The 17,470-nt window shown below is 42.7% G+C and overlaps 1 protein-coding gene across 7 annotated transcripts in view; it reads left to right on the top strand.

Annotated features, from left to right (window-relative positions):
• TSNARE1 (t-SNARE domain containing 1) overlaps nucleotides 1-17,470 on the top strand; it is a 471,893-nt gene that overhangs the window by 82,499 nt on the left and 371,924 nt on the right. For 2 of the 7 annotated variants that reach the window (XM_064703641.1, XM_064703639.1), the window contains exon 4: nucleotides 961-1,043. The exons of the other annotated variants lie outside the window; for them this stretch is intronic. The gene's annotated coding sequence lies outside the window, so the exon portion shown is untranslated. The remainder of the gene's footprint in view (nucleotides 1-960; nucleotides 1,044-17,470) is intronic. 7 annotated transcript variants of the gene reach the window in all.

Raw genomic sequence — 17,470 nt, 5'->3', positions numbered from 1 at the left:
TGAGCAAGAAATCTTAGAGCCATGACCTGGACCTTCATCCCTTGAATTTAGCCCACTGTTATTTTTAACATCAAATCCAGAGCTACCAATCCATGCCTGGATCCACACTCTGAAACAAAAGAGTTGAGTTGCTGATGTTCAGTCAGATCTTTCTCCAAAAGTCCTGCCAGGACTGATGGGATAATTGGCATCAGTTTAAAGGATTGCTCTGTTTCCCTCTGCTCCGTCACCCACGGGACCACAGCAAACAGAAAGTCAATCAGCAAGTCATGTACATATAAACTGCCCCCTCCTCCTTGGGGAGCTGAGCTCTGTCAGCCTGGCTGTTGGAAAATGGAATGTACAGATTTAGGAGCAGAAAATTTGGCTGGCCTGAAATGAAAAAGTGGGTGTTTTACCCTTATGACACATGATGAAGTATCTTTTGGTATCTAGAGACAGCACTGTCAGGGGACTAGGCTGTTAATTTATTATGTGAATGATGGTGGTATCGGGCTGTGCTTATCCAAGCTAAGCCTATTTTAATGATCAAAACCTTGAACCTGGAATTTAAGGAAAAGTTTTTGACTAAATTAAGCAAAGGGACAATCTCTCTTTTGTATAGGATTTGTAGAATCAACATTGATTAATTGGAGTTGCAGTAATTACCCACTGATTAAAGTCAGTTGGGTTTTGGTAGTTTATTTTGTTTGTTTGTCTTGGGGTTTTTTTTGGTGTTTAATTTTTTTTCTTTTATTTTTTTTTTCTAAATAACTTGATTATATCTTCCATGAGAGTTTAAAACCAAAAAATAAAAATAAGGTGGAGAGCCTTTGGTTTCCACCTCATCAAAAAGAAACGTAAATTTTGGTGACAGAAGATCTGTAAATATTTTATAGAATTCAGACAGGAATCCATCTGGACCAGATTTCTTTTTTTAGCGTTTCGTTCTCTTATAATTTGTCTTAATTTTATCTGCAGAGAGCAGCTACCTCAACTTTTTGAATTGAGTGTTTGAAGATGGATTTTAAAATGTTTCCCTGTAAAATAATGGCCTGGTAGAGGTAGGTATTTCTTTTGAGCAATTTAAAGTGGGACTACCCCTCCCTGCTGGGGCTGCACACCCTCTGTTTTTGCAGTGAAATGATTTATTCTGAAAGATCTGCAATGTGTACAGTGCCTGGCAAAATTTATTTGATGCAGTTTATGATACCTACTTGAAATAACAGCAATACCTTCTGATTTTTGTGGGCATGTGATCATTAGGGGTCAGATTCTCATCTCTTTCATGGAAAACATTTAATCCTTGGATTGAAGCAGCACAAAGAAGGAGGCACTGCTCAATTTGAATTAATATTTCTGGTCTTGTTGTGGAACCCATTAGACAGAATTCCCTGCACCCTCCCAGTGCTCTCATGATCTTAATTGCCTGAATTGTTTGTGATTTTGTTTGACCTTAAATTATTTCCTTTATGCTTCAGTTGCAGTGTTTGTATTTTCCTCTTAATAGTGAAATTAGTAGTTGATTTGAAAGGTACAACAGATAAGCTTTTCTATCCTCTTTAAATTTAAAGACAGTTTGCGTTTTTGCATAGCTGATGTGTCATTTGAGCATTATTTTTTTTCAAGTTAAATGTCACTTAATCAGGTTATTTACCAAGGGGAATGCAAATTATGAAATGGTTTATTTGGGTTAAAAACTAATCCAGTTCCAGCTCCCTTGCCACCGAAAGGGACATTTTGCACTGGACCAGGTTGCTCAGACCTCCATCCAACCTGGCCTTGGACATTTCCAGGGATGGGGCATCCCCAACTTTTCTGGGCAACCTGTGCCAGGGCCTCACCACCCTCACAGGGAAGAATTTATTCCTAATGTCCAATCTAAACCTGCCTCCTTCAGTTTGGAGCCATTCCCCCTTTGCCTATCACCTCGTGTCCTTGTAAAAACGTTGCAGAGGAGCTATGAGCTTGTGAGTGGTTTTGGAAATAGAGAGGTGTCCTTGGACTTACCATGATTTTTCTTCTTCAGAGCTTTATGTGCTCAGGAACTCAGCAGCCACCACATCCCCTCCCCTCATCCCTTCTAAACCCTTTAGATCCTCCAGTGACATAGGAGGGGAAGCAAAAACCTCTGGATGGGACAAAAACTCCTCCAGCTTTTGTCCAATTAATTTTTGCACAGGGCGTCTTTCTTCTTCTGAGTGTCTTTGTCACTTTATTTTTTGGTGGTGACAAAGCTCCTCAGTTCACCCTTTATGTTTTAGACATAAAGTTTGGACTCTTTTTTATATTTTAAAAATTATTTTTATTATTTTTATTTATTATTTTATTTTGGACATATGTTTGGACTCTTCCTACATAAGCTGTTCCATGCTTTTCACCTCATCCTCAATTCTTCAATTTCATTTTCCCCATCAAAACACTTTTTGCTGCCACTGGCACCTTGCAGCTGTAATTTCCATGCATTATTTTGTGCCTGTGCAGGTTTGGATGGCTTCCCAAAGCTCTGAATGTAGCACAAGTAAATGGTGCAATAGAACATTTGAAATACAAGTTCTTTTGGTCCATGTCCCAACTCCATTACAGAGGTCTCCTTCCTTTTGTGCTTTATTTATTTTCAGAATGGTGCTTTCTTAAAGCTGGAAAATGGCTTTTGAGTAAAAAAAAAATCAGTTAAAAACCTGTCTGATGTCTACAAAGGGCAGGAGGAAACAATTCTGAAATGTGGATCCTATTGTTTATGTACAGTCAAGTTGCTAAAAACAACCAAACAAAAAAAAAGTAAGGGACCACTGAGATTTGACAAGTGTGGGTAGAGGATATAAAAAATCAAGTGTGGGTGTCTGCATTTCTACTCAATATTGCATCTCTGTGTAATGATGTTGGGACAGGAATTCCTGGGTGGTGGAAGTTCTGCAGGAATTGCTGTCACCAGCTGAGAGCAGGCACAGCAGAGCAGAGTCTGTCTCTCACCTCACCTCATCTCACCTTATTGGGACTTAAATATTTTTATACCTTATAACCACCTTAATTCACATTCATCCCTAACAGGGATGCAATTATATGACATAATTGCAGTTCTTTTGTGCAGAGCAGCAAAATGAAGCACAGCACAGATGCATCTTGTGCTCTTCATCAGGTGTGAACTTGGCTGCAGTTACTTCCTTGCACCCATTCCTGCCTTTAATCTCCAAAATGTGTTTAAATAAATTCATAAATTCACATATGGATTATGTTTTATCTACCTGGACACAGAAGGATGCCCAGCCATGAGCCCTTGGTATGTGATATGTCTCTGTCAATGCTCTTCCTTTCTCCTTTCTCTTTTCTTTCCTCTCTTGGGTGACGGAGATCTGGTTATCTTCAAACCTGGCTCTTGGGGCTGGGTCTAACCCTGTTTAATAGTCAAAGCTTCTCCCAGTGTTTTCCCATGTTCTTCAGTCAGAGGTGGTGCATTCAATACCACACAATGTATTTTTGTTCTTCTCTTTTTCCTTCCTTCTTTTCATATTCCTGTTGCATTTTTGAGCCTGTGTAAGGTTTCAGGATGCACAACAGCCTGTGGCATGAAGTTCTTGCTCAATTAGATTTTACATGAGGGTTATCTTCATTCTTACTTTCATTCCTGTCTCCTCCTGGATTTACTTCATTACCCCACAGTTCTTGCACTGGAAAAAAAAGAGGGAGGTTTGCTTTTTCCAGGTGACTCAGGAATTCATGGGGTGTTATTTTATGGGAATTCCCTGCACTCCAACATTCTTTTCCCAGTCTGATGAGACATTACATTTTTAGTTCTTCTACAGCGTTGGGAAGAAAGTGGTATAATTGGATAAAACATTGAAAAGACTGATGAAAATGATACATTTAAAGGTAAATTTTCAGGGATTCTAAAAATCTGTTATATATTTAAGGTTCCCAGGAGCTACAGACTTCTTCCACTTTCTCTCTCTACTGAAAAGTAGGCACCTCCTGTGTATTTTGACTGGATCTCCACTCTTCACTGGCTGTACTGACTGAAGTTTCTCCCAGTAGCTCTGGGTGCACACTGAGAAGTGAGGGTCAGTCACTTTTCCCAGGTAAAAAGTGACAGAAAAGAAGAAATAACCTTAAATTTTGGTATGGAGGTTTGGATTGGATATTAAGGAAAATTTCTTCACCAAAAGGCTTGCCAAGCATTGAAACAGGTTCTCCAGAGTAGTGGTAGATTCACCATTCCTGGGGGAATATAGACATATAAATGTGGCACCTGGGGGTGTGATTTAGTGGTAGCCTTGGCAGTATCTGGTTGGACTCAATGATCTTAAAGGTTCTTTTCCAACCCAAAAAATTCTTTGATTTAGGTGCCTTAATTTGCAGCTGTTTCCTACTCTTCTGCCAGCCCAGGTGTCCTAGCCCCACCCAAACCTCACAGGACATCTGAGATGGATTTTGGCATCCACATTTTGACAAATGCACCCCACACTGTGCGACCTGTCTTCACCAGGATCTTACATACAGTTCACAGAGGAAAAATACACCCTCTTTCTTGGTGGAAAAACCAGCAGTCTGCATTTTTAAGGGCAACTCTTCTCTCCTGTTCAGGGTTTGCCACTGAGCTGTTTTGCCTCGGCTCGCTCGGGGCTTGGCGTTGCTCTCGCATGAGTCACGCGCTGGAGCCGAGCTGCTTCTCCTCCTTGATATTTGCTCTCGGTTCCCTTTGGTGCCATCATGTGCTACAAGAGCTCCTCAGCAGGAAGGAGGAGTCCTCCAGTGCCTGGTGAACTGCGAAATTGGCTGAAATGGGGCTTTTTAGGGCGTCTGGTTTGTAACTGATTGGAGGCTGTGTCAGAGCAGACCTGACCGATGCTTTTCTCAACATGAGGGTGAATGTACCCCAAAATATCTGCCTGTCTCAGTTTGAGAAGACAGGTGTCTGCTAAGCAAGGCAGGAGCCTCCCTTGAAATGGAAAATGTAAACCTCCTCCCTCCAAATTATTATAATTTTGAAATTAAGGGGCTCTTAGAAAAAGATATGGGAATAGGAATAACAGTTTTTTACTAGTAAAACTAAAAATACAAATGCAAAGTACAAACAAAACAACACCGACAGAGTCAGAATAGGAGCTGACACCCTGTGGATCAGGGTGGTGGCACAGTCCCATTCCATGGTGGCTCAGCCCTCCTGCAGTGCCAGCTGTGGTTCTGTTGGAGCAGGGATCCTGGACAAGGTTGGAGTTTTCCTCTGAAGGTCCAGTGGTGGTGAAGATGGGCCTGGTCTTCCTCTGGGAATCCAGTGGAAAAGAAAGCTGCTCCTCTGGGAATCCAGTGGGAAAAGGCTGTCTCTGTTGTTCCAAACCTCAGATTATACCCAGGTAGGAATGCTTGGCTCCTCCCCCTGGCCAGGGCATCTCCCAATGGGATGATGGAATTTTATCAGCCATGCAGTGACACTCACTGGCCCGTTAACAGAAGATATCTCCCCAGAGGGAGGATTGGTTGGAATAGATAAAGACATAAAGAAACCTGCCCAATTAACAGAAGATAACTTCCCCACATCTAACTGATGACAAACAGAATACACACCCCCAGCTCCATCTTTCAACCTAAGGCACTGTCATTAGGGTGAAAGAATGATGGGAAGGGGATGAATTTACCTCTCCACAGGCTGCCTCAGGCTGGTAGCTGTCTCTGCTGTCTCACAAATGCTTGGTGAGTGCAGCTGGTCTGGAGAACACGAACTCCATTGACAGCACATATTTACACATCCAGATGTTCTGTGTTCACTGTCTTGTTGTCCTGGCCTGTAAAGCCTTCAAACAAGGTGAAATCTCTTTTCTCTTGCTATGCTAATCCTCTGCTCTCCTACCACATTCTGCTGAAAGCAGAAGATGTGGCAGGAGGTTCAGCTCCATTGTGGAGCATCCTCACCTAATGAGGGTTGGTTGTTAGTGTTAGTTGTAGATTTCCAAGGATTTGTTGCTGTGTTTTTCTGCTTTGTCCCTCTGGTGAATGTCTGTGGTGAAAAACACCTCTACTTCTCGTTCCTCTTCAGTCCATGTTAATATTCATCCTGTTGCCTTGATGCAAGCAACCCCAGCAATTCCTTGCCTCCCTGTGACTTTGCTTCTGCTGTGGAGCATTCCTTTAGTTTACAAAAAAAATTTTTAAAAGTGTTTTTGAGGAGAGGAAAAGTTGAAATAATCAAGGTGCTCAACTTCCCACACCTGGCTTAGGGAGATTGTGTTGTGGTTTAAAAACACAGGCAGAAAGTCTCTCTGTGAACATCAGATTGGTGGAATATTAAGAACCACCTGAAATAATTAAGGGAACAACCACGTTCTCTGTTAGTGAGAGGTTGTGGCAAAACTGAATGAGCTGGAAAATTGACCATAGTTGTGTTTCCTCAAATATGTGCAATGGAAGGTTCACTGTCAGTTTTTTAGCAAATTCACTTTAGTCTGGTAGGAAAATTGGCTCACAGCCACTACTGACTCTGGGCTATGATTCATGAAAATTTCTTCACCAATAGAGTTGTCAGGCACTGGAACAGGCTGCTCAGGGAGGTGGTGTAATCACCAACCAGGGAATTGTTCAAAAGGCCTGTGGAAGTGGCCCTTGGGGGTTTGGTAGCTGTGAACATGGTGGTGTTGGGTTAATGGTTGGACTCAATGATCTTAGAAGTCTTTTCCATAATTATTCTGTGATCTGTTGATTAGATTTACACTGGACATAACTAACTTGGATCTTCTTCCATGATCTTGGTAGGAAACCTGAAATGAAGATACCAAGTTGTTTTCTGTCTCTTGATGAATCACAGCCAAAGGTAGAAGTAGATTCTTTATTTCCCACTGGGCACTGTATCCTCACCAGACCATGCTGCTTCTCATTTACCCTTCTGCAAGGTTTATTTATAATGTGACTGGTAGTGAACACTGGTGGAAGTGAGAGCATATTCTGATTGTGTGTATTGAATAACAATATTTCTTCTTTGGGAAGTGTATACGAGTTATGCTTGTTGATGGCGGAGCAGGATCCTGGGATTTAGGAATCTATTACTTTATTAATTCACCCATTTTGCGCTGCATCTTCCTTCCCTAAGCAATTGCAGCTCTGTCTATCAAGATGTTCCCGAGGACTCGGAATTTGTTGCCATCCTCAGATGCATTTTTCATTATTCTGTTGAAATCCAATATAAATTTATAAATGCCATTTCTAATTTTGTTAAGCTGACCTAGTGTGGTGCAGTTGGTCTCTGTCCATTCGTGCGTGTACATCTTTTATAATTAATAAGTTTACTCTAACGTCAGAGTAGCAAACAAGACACCAGTTCCCTCTTCCCTGTGTTCCTCCTCCCTGTTTTTTATTACAGCAAATAGACATTAATATTCATCTTTTGTAACCAGTGAAAAGGCGGATGAAACCTGGATTTTGAACTGACTGGAAATTTAATTTTGCTGTTCACTGAAATATGTAATACTTCTGTGTTTGTCTAGCATATGGATAGATTGAGACTGTTCTACATGCAAGGTTCACAAAAAATAGACAGCATGGCACAAAAAAGCAAATAGAAGAAGGCAATACAGGTAAAAAATAGAAATAAAAACCCTTGAGGTAGAAGCAACAGAGTTTTGGAGCATTTGTACTCGGGCAGTTCAGAGTTTGAAGTTGTCTAGATCATCTTCTTCAGAAGCCAGAAGAAATGTTTAACTGTTGTAATAATGTCAGTTTAAAAAATAGGAAGGGTGACATCACATCTTGATCAAAATGATCTCAGAGTGCCCTGGCACTAAGTCATGAAAGCACTGCCATGGTAAGGCCTGGAACAGCAGAAAACATTATACACAGCTCAGTGCCCAAAAGATCTCTGGTCTCCCAAAGACTCAGGGGGCTCCTTTTCTCTTGATCTTGAATTCCTCAGTATCAGGGAAGCCTGATTGCTTCTCCAGCAGTGAAGATATTTGGGTCCTGAGAGCTGGCCTTGCCTGTGCCACCCTCTGTCATTTATCACCCTCAGCTGCTGCTTTGGGGAACCAAACTGTCTCAGGGTGTTCTGCCTTGTGCTCTGAGGGTGGAATGGATCCATCTTTCCATGGCATCTGTGATCCTTTTGGTGGAAGACTTTTTCTAGCAGGTAGTTTTGCTCTCCAGAAGTTTACATACCTTAAAGGGGAGGGAGTGGTAGGGTCTATGAATCTGAAATTCCCAAGGTAAGCAAAACATATCCAGCCCTTCTTCTTGGCATTTGCCTAAGGCCAGCCTGTCTCTGGTGCAAGATTTGAAGCCTGTCTTCTGTTCTCTTGTGAGAAGACGTGAAGACAGGTAGATGTGGAAGGAGAGTCTGTTCATTGAAGTGGCAGCTGGGACTGACATGAAAGGAGGACAGCAAGCCTCCAGATTGCTTTCCTTGCCTCTGTCTTTGTGTCTGATGTGCAGACATTGGTGCAACGTGAAATGTGTGCAGACAACTTGCAGCCACCCCTTCTAAACTCTATTGCTTGTGTTTTCCTTCTGCTTTATGTTTTGGTCAGTCCATCAGCTCTGAAGCCCTCTGACATCAACAGGAGGTCCTGGGTGAAGGCATCCAGAGCTTGGTGGGGTTGGAGATCCTTCTCCAATGGGCAGGAAAGGGTCTGTCCTACCTGATGGGAGCTGCTATGGCTGCAAACCTTGGGGATGACTGGGTGATGAAAGAAGGAGTTAGACAGGAACTGTTCCTGTTGGCTTTGTGTGGTGTTGCTGAGCTGGGTGAAAAATGAGCTTGAGCAAAGGCTGCAATCAGATGTGCTGAGAGCAGCCAGAGCTCTTGGTGTCATTGCAATTAGAGGCACAGTGAGCCAGCTGTCTCTGCTTGTGGCTCGGCGTATATCTCCATAAAATGTCATGGGTGTCTTATCTCGCAGCCTGTCCTGATCCTATCTGTTCCTGGGACAGAATGCTCTGCTCCTGGAGACATCTACAGTGGCAGCAGGGAGGAGAAATCAAATCCATTGGGAAGCAATCAGGTGCTTTCCTCAAATAAGGGTTTTGATGAGGAAGAACGCAAAAAAGAGAATTTTTGTCATTCTTTCTGAGCAAGACAAATTTTCGTCTTTCTTTCTGGAGAAGAGCAGGAACAGCTCATTCCTGAGATAATCTCTGCTGGTTTTACTCTGCAGCTACTCCACGGTGCCTCCGTGGGCGTTCGCTTTGCTCTGCCGTGAGCTTCACTGGAGGAGGGGAGGCAAGAGCACAGTTCAAGGGATTGAGTCAGGCTGTTCACAGTCATCGCTGATGTCACGCCAGTCAAGCACCTCAGAAGTGTCTCTAGAAGCTTCTGGAAGCCTTTTTAATTTGTACAAGATTATGGATATGATGCCCTGGGGGTTTTGTTGTTGTTGTTTTTTTGTTGTCGTATTTTGTATCTTGTCAACCTAGGCTAGACAGTGAGGTCCTCAGGCTGTGGGGACGGAGATGACTTCATCCTCCAAGGACCCTCCATCAGCTTTAGAATTCAGTTGGGAAGCAAAGTGTGAGGGAATATCTGCACTGCTGCTGCACTCCCAGCCCTGCTTCAGGCTGGGCATTGCTCCTGACCACCCTCCTGCCAGGCATTTCTGCAGCTCCTGAGCCCTGCTCTCCTCTCCTTGCCTGCCCAAAGCCACCCAGGGACCTGACACTAATATTACAAACTCCACAGAAGATCCAGAAGGGAATAAATTACCTCAAAGTCATCCCCTCCAGCCACTCTGATTGACTTCTGACAGTTGTGTTATGAGGCACTTGGGGATTTGTGCAATGACACCAACGCAAAGCTAAAAACATTGAGTAAAAACCCAACAAAACAAAACAAGATTATTCCACAGCAGATCTTGTTCATACGTTCAGGCTCTGGGAAAAAGAGGAAAGAGACATTTTTCCAGGTAAATTCCAGGTTTATTGAGTTCTGGTTTTAATAATTGAGAAAAAAGCCCTAAGGAAAGAAGCTGGAAAGCAGAATATCTGTGACACAAGTGACAGAGTCAACCCTTAGCAGAAGGCTTTGCAAATATGCCCTCTGATCTCATGATTTCAGAAAACTTCCATATTAATCAAGTTATTCCTGGCTGAAGATGTCCCTGCTCATTGCTGGATGGTTGTTATAGACCTTTAAAAGTTTTTTATTTTATTTTATTTTATTTTATTTTATTTTATTTTATTTTATTTTATTTTATTTTATTTTATTTTTATAATTATTCTTTTTATAATTATTCTCTGAGCCACTAGTACTCTGCCAACAGGAGAGCTCTGTCAGTTTTACAGGCAGGGAAGTGGAGGCAGCTCTATGGAAAAGCAAGGAAATTCTGAGTATTCTTCCTTGTGGCTCCTGTGTAAACAAAACTCCCAGTGAGAAATGAAAGGAGGTCAACCTGTTCAGTTCATTTAAGGGAGGTTAAAAGGCAAAAGAGAGATCAAACGGCAAAGTTCAGGAGTTGGGAAGACACAGCTCTCCTAACAGTGGCTGGGGATGATCCTTCCTTAGCTGGAGCCTCAGAGAGGCTCTTATGGAAAGAGTGACCTGTGCTGGCCAGAGGCTGTAGGGTTTGATGTGTAAAGATGATTTATGTGAAATTATCTGCAAGCTCTTTATGAAGGTCAGGCTGGTCAAAGGATTTTATCTGGTTAAAAAGCCTCAGAAAAAATATGTCTAGGTGGGTCATCCAGAAGTGGAGGTGTCCTCATCATTTATGAGTTCTGAAGCCCCCAGGGAAGGTACTTCTCCATCAGCAAGGTGGTGTTAGAGCTGGGAATGGAGCACCTGGACAGGACAGAGAGAGGGGGCTGTGTGAACCCAGGTGAAGGTCAACAAGGTTCCTGCACCTTGGTCAGGACAATCCCAAACACAAGCACAGGCTGAGCAGAGAATGGAGTGAGAGCAGCCCTGAGGACGTGGGGGTATTGGTGGATGAGAAGCTCAGTGTGACCCAGCAATGGTGCCCTGGCAGGCTAGAAAGCCAAACCTGTCCTGGGCTGTGTCAAAAGCAGGGTGGGCAGCAGGTGAGGGAGGAGATTCTGCCCCTCTGCTCTGGTGAGAGACCTGGAGCTCTGGGATCCTCAACATAAGAAGGATGTGGAGCTGCCTGAGTCCAGAGGAGGCCACAAAGAGGATCAGAGAGCTGGAGCAGCTCTGGAGAGAGGCTGAGAGAGCTGGGGCTGTTCAGCCTGGAGAAGAAAAGGCTCCAGGCAGAGCTCAGAGCCCCTTCCAGAGCCAAAAGGGGCTCCAGGAGATCTGGAGAGAGACTTTGGACACGGGCTGAAGGGACAGGACAGCAGTAATGGCTTCAAACTGAAAGAGAGCTGTCTTAGATTTAATATTAGAAGGAAATTCTGTATTCAGAGGGTGGTGAGGCCTTGGCACAGGTTTTTCAGAGAATCTGTGGCTGCCCCATCCCTGGAAGTGCCCACAGTCAGGCTGGATTGGGCTTGGATCGATTCCTCTGAGTGTGATGGGATAGGCAAACTTGCTGAGGATACACTGCCCCATCATTCAGGTCATCAATGGAGATGTTAAACAGGACTGGACCCATTATTGAGTGGTTTTATCACCTCCAGGTGCAAGAAGATCTTTCTCCATGGTGCCTGTTCCCAGAGGTTCTCTATCCTTCCTCATAAGCTCTCCCAATGTCTCTGTTCATCTCTCCAGCTTTGGTTTAGATCTATTCCCTTGTCTTGCCCCAAAAGGAATAGAAATAATGTTTTCCTCCCTGTCTTTTTGCAGCAGCCTTGCAGAATTGAAGGATTGAGTCTTCCCATCAATCTTCACTTCTGTAGGAAAAGCAACCCCATTTACTCAATCTTTCCTATCAGGCTATGTTTTCTTGACCTGTTGTCATTCTCCCAGCTCCCTCCAGACTCTCTTCAGTCTCTGACAATAAAAGTCTTTGCTGCAGAAGTTGTTGCTGACAGCTGAGGATCCGCAGTGTGGGGTCAAGCAGGTTTGCTTCCCTTGTTGAGAAGATTGTAATCCTATTTGCACGGCCCCTGTTACAGGAAATGTCACTGCAGATCCGTGCTCAGCTGGAAGCCTGTGGCATCCGTCCATCCATCCATCCATCCATCCATCCATCCATCCATCCATCCATCCATCCATCCATCCATCCATCCATCCATCCCTCCATGCAGCACTGGCCAGCAGCTCCCCATCCCCTGTTGGTGCTCTCCTTTGCTCTTCCTAAATTCAAGCCCCTGCAGTTCACCTGGATTATGCAGAGCCTCATTTTCTTTGTTGAACATTCCTTCTGGTTTGTTAAGATTGTTCTGGAGGCTGGAGCTGTCATCTCACTCCCCTGTTGGGTGCTGTGTGTACGTTGGATGAGGATAATTCCTGTTCCATCATCCAGCTCACTGCTCAAAATACACATGGAGAGAGCAGAGCTTGGTGGACACCACCCAGACTGTTCTTTGGGTAGGACAACAGTTCACTGGGAGTGTTTAATGGTGAAAGAAAGTAGGTTTAGATTAGGTATTAGAAATAAATTCTGTACAGTGAAGGATATGAGGCCCTGGCAGAGGTTGCCCAGAGAAGCTGTGGCTGCCCCATGCCTGGAATTCTTCAAGGCCAGGTTGGAGGAGGATTTGAGCAACCTGGTCCAGTGGAAGGTGTCTCTGACTATGGCAAGGGGTTGGAAGTAGAGGATTTTTAGGGTCCTTCCAACAGTTCTGTGATTCTATGATTTTTCTAATTAAAAAAAAAATGCTGCAGCTTTTATCAATTTCTTTGGCCATAACAAACATGAGACCATAAACAGGCACCTGTGACCATGTTCACAGGGGTCTCAGGTTGAGGGAAGAGACAAGGATCTGACTCCATGTTTCAGAAGGCTTGATTTATTATTTTATTATATATATTACATTAAAACTATACTAAAAGAATAGAAGAAAAGGTTTCATCAGAATGCTAGCTAAGAATAGAATAGCCAAGAATGATAACAAAGGTTTGTGGCTCGGCTCTCTGTCCAAGCCAGCTGGGCTGTGGTTGGCCATTAATTACAAACATCCAACATGGGCCAATCACAGATCCACCTGTTGCATTCCACAGCAGCAGATAATCATTGTTTATGTTTTGTTCCTGAGGCCTCTCAGCTTCTCAGGAGGAAAAATCCTAAGGAAAGGATTTTTCATGAAATATGTCTGCAACAGGCACCCACTGCCTGCTAAGTTCTATAAACAGTTGAAGCTTGGTTTGACTTCTTGCCAGCTGCATAGTGGCTGTCAATTCTGGTTTTCACCATGCTTTCAGTGGCTTTATTCCATTGTCTTTACAGGAAATTAGAAAAAAAAACAAGCTGGTGGATTTGCAATTTTCTTACTCTTTTCTCCACCTGTTTAGTAAATAGGCACAGTAAGGACCCTCCAGTCTGCCAGGAGGGCCATGAATGGCTCTGATGCTGTTTCAGGCATCACAGGAGGAGAATTGCAGAATCCCACAGGTAGGAAAGAACATCTGAAGGTCATCTTGTCCAACACTCTCCTGAGAGCAGGGTCACCTGGAGCAGGTTTCTCTGGCACATGATGAGCCAGGGCTTGAACATCCCCAAGGATGGGGACCCCACAGCCTCTCTGTGCAGCCTTATGATGTTTGATGACTCTTACTATAAAAAAAAAAAAAAAACAAAAAACACAAAAGAAGCAAAAAAGCCACTCAAACCCCAAAACAAGCAGGTTTTTTTTTTCGTTTTTTGAAGTAGAATTTTCTGTATTTCAATCCCTCTTACCTCTTGTCCTGTTAAGACCGCCAAGAGTCTGGCTCCATCATGTTTGCTTATTTCCATCAGATATTGAGACAGTTTAATACCACCACATCCTTCTCTTCTCCAGGGTGAAGAGCCCCAGCTCCCTCAGCCTTTCCTCATCCCATCCTTTCACCATCTTTATGGTCCCTCACTGGATTCTCTCCAATATGTCCATGTCTCTCCTCCTTTCCCACTTTTTTCCAGTATTGTCTGGAAATAAATGTTCCAGCTCATGTCTTTTTCAGCCAATCTCAACTTTAAATATAAATAGTCTAAAGTGCTGTTGTGGTTGAATTCCAACTGGCAAATAAGTTCCACACAGCCACTCCCTCACAGTCCCCAGCCTGTTGGTGGAAATGAACTGGATGAGTAAAAGTGAGAAAGCTTGTAGGTTTAAATAAGAATGGTTTCATTATTGAGATGTAATAGTATTATAATAATAATAATAATAATAATAATAATAATAATAATAATAATAATCCTATTTTTCCATGCTGAAATCTCACCTTTCATTCCCACCACTAATGCTGCCCACCCAAGTGTCTCTAAATGGAGACTGATGGATGTAGAGCTCTTAAATTTAATTTTGCCTGCATGGTTTTACTTGCCAATATCTTTCCCAGTCCAAGAGATATGGACAAACTCTTTCCTTGAGATTCTACATCCTGCTATTCTAATCATGGCATGTTTGACCTGTACAGGATATACAAAGCAAGTACTTAATTTTATTAAAATAACAAATTCATGCCCCTTTTTAGTCTGGCTTGGATGTGTTTATTTTTTTATTTGTATTTCAAGTGATGAGGATAAAGCTGTCATAAAATGTTTTTTTTCTTCTTTCTTATTCTTGTTTTTTTTTTTTTTTTCTGTGTCTAGTAGGTTAGGAAATGCTTGTTCCAATTTGTACAAACTGCCTTCACAGTAAATTGGACAAGTTTCCCTGAGGAGCAGTAGACAAAAGACTTGGGAAGTGCCACGGGGATGGGGAGGGAAATGCTTTTATTGCCAATCAAATTAAAGGCATTTAGATCTGCTCTTAAATTTTCCTGTAAATATATTAGTGTGGGGTAAGAATTTGGCTCCAGAGCTGTATGAATAAGGGATATTTCAATAGCTTGGTAGGATGGGGTGGGAGGTGGCTGCTGCTAAAAAGGTTTGGTTAAGCTACAACAAAATATTTCATTTTCAATTCTTTCTATTTTTCCTCTCTTACAAGGAGAAAAAGCTTTAAAATGGAAACACGTCCTGAAAATGATAAATCAACATTAAACACTTGGAGTGCTCTAAAAGCCCCCCTTCTCTCCCCCTTTCACACCACTCTGCTGGAGAAAAAAATAGACGCATTCAATGTTTGCCAAAATAACACTTGCCCAGTTGTAATCAAGGCATTTTACAACAGGGTGGAGACTTTCACTCCGTGTTTGATGTCTGTGGCCTTGGGGAAGTCATGGCAAGAAATCTTTCCACTTGCTTATCTCTAAAGAGAGAGGGTGGGTCAGGAAAAAATCTCTGTACAGAGGCTGTTTTCAAGCTCTTTGGATGTCCCAAATCCCTGCAGTGATCTTAAACTGTGGGAGATAAAGAAAATATTCCTTATCTCTGCCCAAAAACTTTCTCATAACTGTCTTCCATGTGCCCATATTTTCCCAGGTAAATTTTGGATCTTGGGTTGCATTTTGTGATGAAGGTTGTGCTGGTAGTTCTGAGCTCACCTGAGCTTTGTTCCCAAGTCCATCTCAGACTTCCCAGCTGAATCTTCAGCTGAATCTTGTAGGTTTTAGTGGTTGTGATCAAGAATTTCCACCAAGACACCACAGAATCACAGAATGGTTTGTGTTGGAAGGGACATTAGAGATCCTCTTGTTCCAGCCCCCTGCCATAGGCACGGACACCTTCCACTATCCCAAGGTGCTCCAAGCCCTGACCAACCTGTTATAAATAAGAAGCTTAATTAGGCCAATATTCAAGCAGCAATAAATTTATTCATTAATATGGTAAAATATGAGCAATACAGCGCTGGGTACAGTGGGGGAAGTTTTCCCTCCAACTGCATACCAAGAGTTGGGGTTTACAGGTATTTAGGGGTACTCTTCAGCTTTCTCAGCAGTTTCTATTCCCAATTTTTACGTCACAATTCTATACACTATTGTGATTATTTTTTCTCAGGATGTATCCCAGAAAGGAGAATCCCCACATGGTGATGGTCTGGTTTCCGAAAGAAGAAAGACGAATCCCATCTGGCGGAGTCCAGCTCCCCAGATGTGGGTCCACCTTTTAATTGCAAGGACTATAAATTTCGTAACAGCGATGTCCAGCTTCCCTTGGTCAAAACCATAAATCCTTGAGTTGATGTTCATCTTCCTTTCTCAAGCTGCTTTTCTCTGTTTTGTTAAGGCATGAGATAAGCATGTTTCCTTTTATATATTCCAAAGATATAGTTTCAAGGATACAAGCAATATTCTAAAATTATACTTCAGAAGGTTATTATTGCAGAACTCTTTAAGGCTTAACTATGAGCAAAGAGCAACATCCTTAACGCTTTAATTCAAATGCTCCTAAATCAACTAAGGTTAATTGTGAACAAAAGGTAGGTTCAAAGGCCTTCTTACATGCTTTACTTTCCTGAGTTATTATTAGAATTTGTCTTTATAACTATGCCATGGTCGGTCTCCACACATATCACAATCACAAATACACACGTTGCCTGTATGTACCTGACATGAAACACAGCTTTTTATTTCACAAACCTTGCCTTGGACACTTCCAGGGATGAGACAGCCACAACTTCTCTGGAAAATCTATTCCACCACCCTCTGAATATAGAATTTCTTCCAAATATCCTACTCTCAGTTCAAAGCTATTACTCTTTGTCCTATCGCTCCATGCTTTACTAAAAAGCCCCCTCCACCTCTCTTGCAGACCCTGCTGAGTTACTGGAAGTTGCTCTGGGATTTCCTGGGAGAAAGTACAATTGTAGGGTGTATTTCCATGGAACTCGGTTTAAGTACAATTGTAGGGTGTATTTCCATGGAACTCGTGGTTTAAGTACAGTTGTAGGGTATGTTTCCATGGAACTCATGGTTTAATTGCAATTATAGGGTGTATTTCCATGGAGCTCGTGGTTTAAGTACAATTGTAGGGTGTATATCCATGGAGCTCATGGTTTTGCAGTTTTGATGGATTGTTTTGCTGTTGAGTGTCTTGGTTTACAAGTTTGCCCCTTGCTTCCTCCTGTTTGCTCCGTTTCCTTTCTCCTTCAAGCACACTCCAACACACACCCTCGCCTTTTGTCTGGCTGCTCAGGCTCTCACAGCTCAAATTCCACAAGTTTGGGCTGAAGGCTGTTTCCCTAAAATGAAGGATTTCTGCTCTGGGGGCACCTGCAGCCTGGGATGCCAATTACGCGTGTCCGTGGCACACTGAGGCTGGCAGGGGAAGCTGCACTCTGGATTTTCTCCACTTTTAATGGATTTAGCTCCCAACCATTGCTCTGTCAAGGCAATTGCACTTTCATCCTCTTTCATGTGTCTGGCCCAATTAAGGGAGGATGGTGAGTGATTTCTTTTGGTCCTGGAGTTCCGCTGTCTGGTGAATCTCAGCACTGATTTTTTTTTTTTTTTTTTTTTTTTTTTGCTTGGTTTTGAAAGTCTGAAAGAAAAAAAAAAAAGGAGAATGAAGTACAACAGGTGCCTGAGGCCATCAGGCTGTTCCCAGTACAGTGCAAAACTAGGATTTCCTGGTGCTTAGCTTTGCATGGAGGACAA

This window comes from Zonotrichia leucophrys, chromosome 2 (genome assembly GCF_028769735.1).
Source record: "Zonotrichia leucophrys gambelii isolate GWCS_2022_RI chromosome 2, RI_Zleu_2.0, whole genome shotgun sequence".
NCBI lineage: Eukaryota > Metazoa > Chordata > Aves > Passeriformes > Passerellidae > Zonotrichia > Zonotrichia leucophrys.
This window is presented reverse-complemented; position numbering and strand designations above follow the sequence as displayed.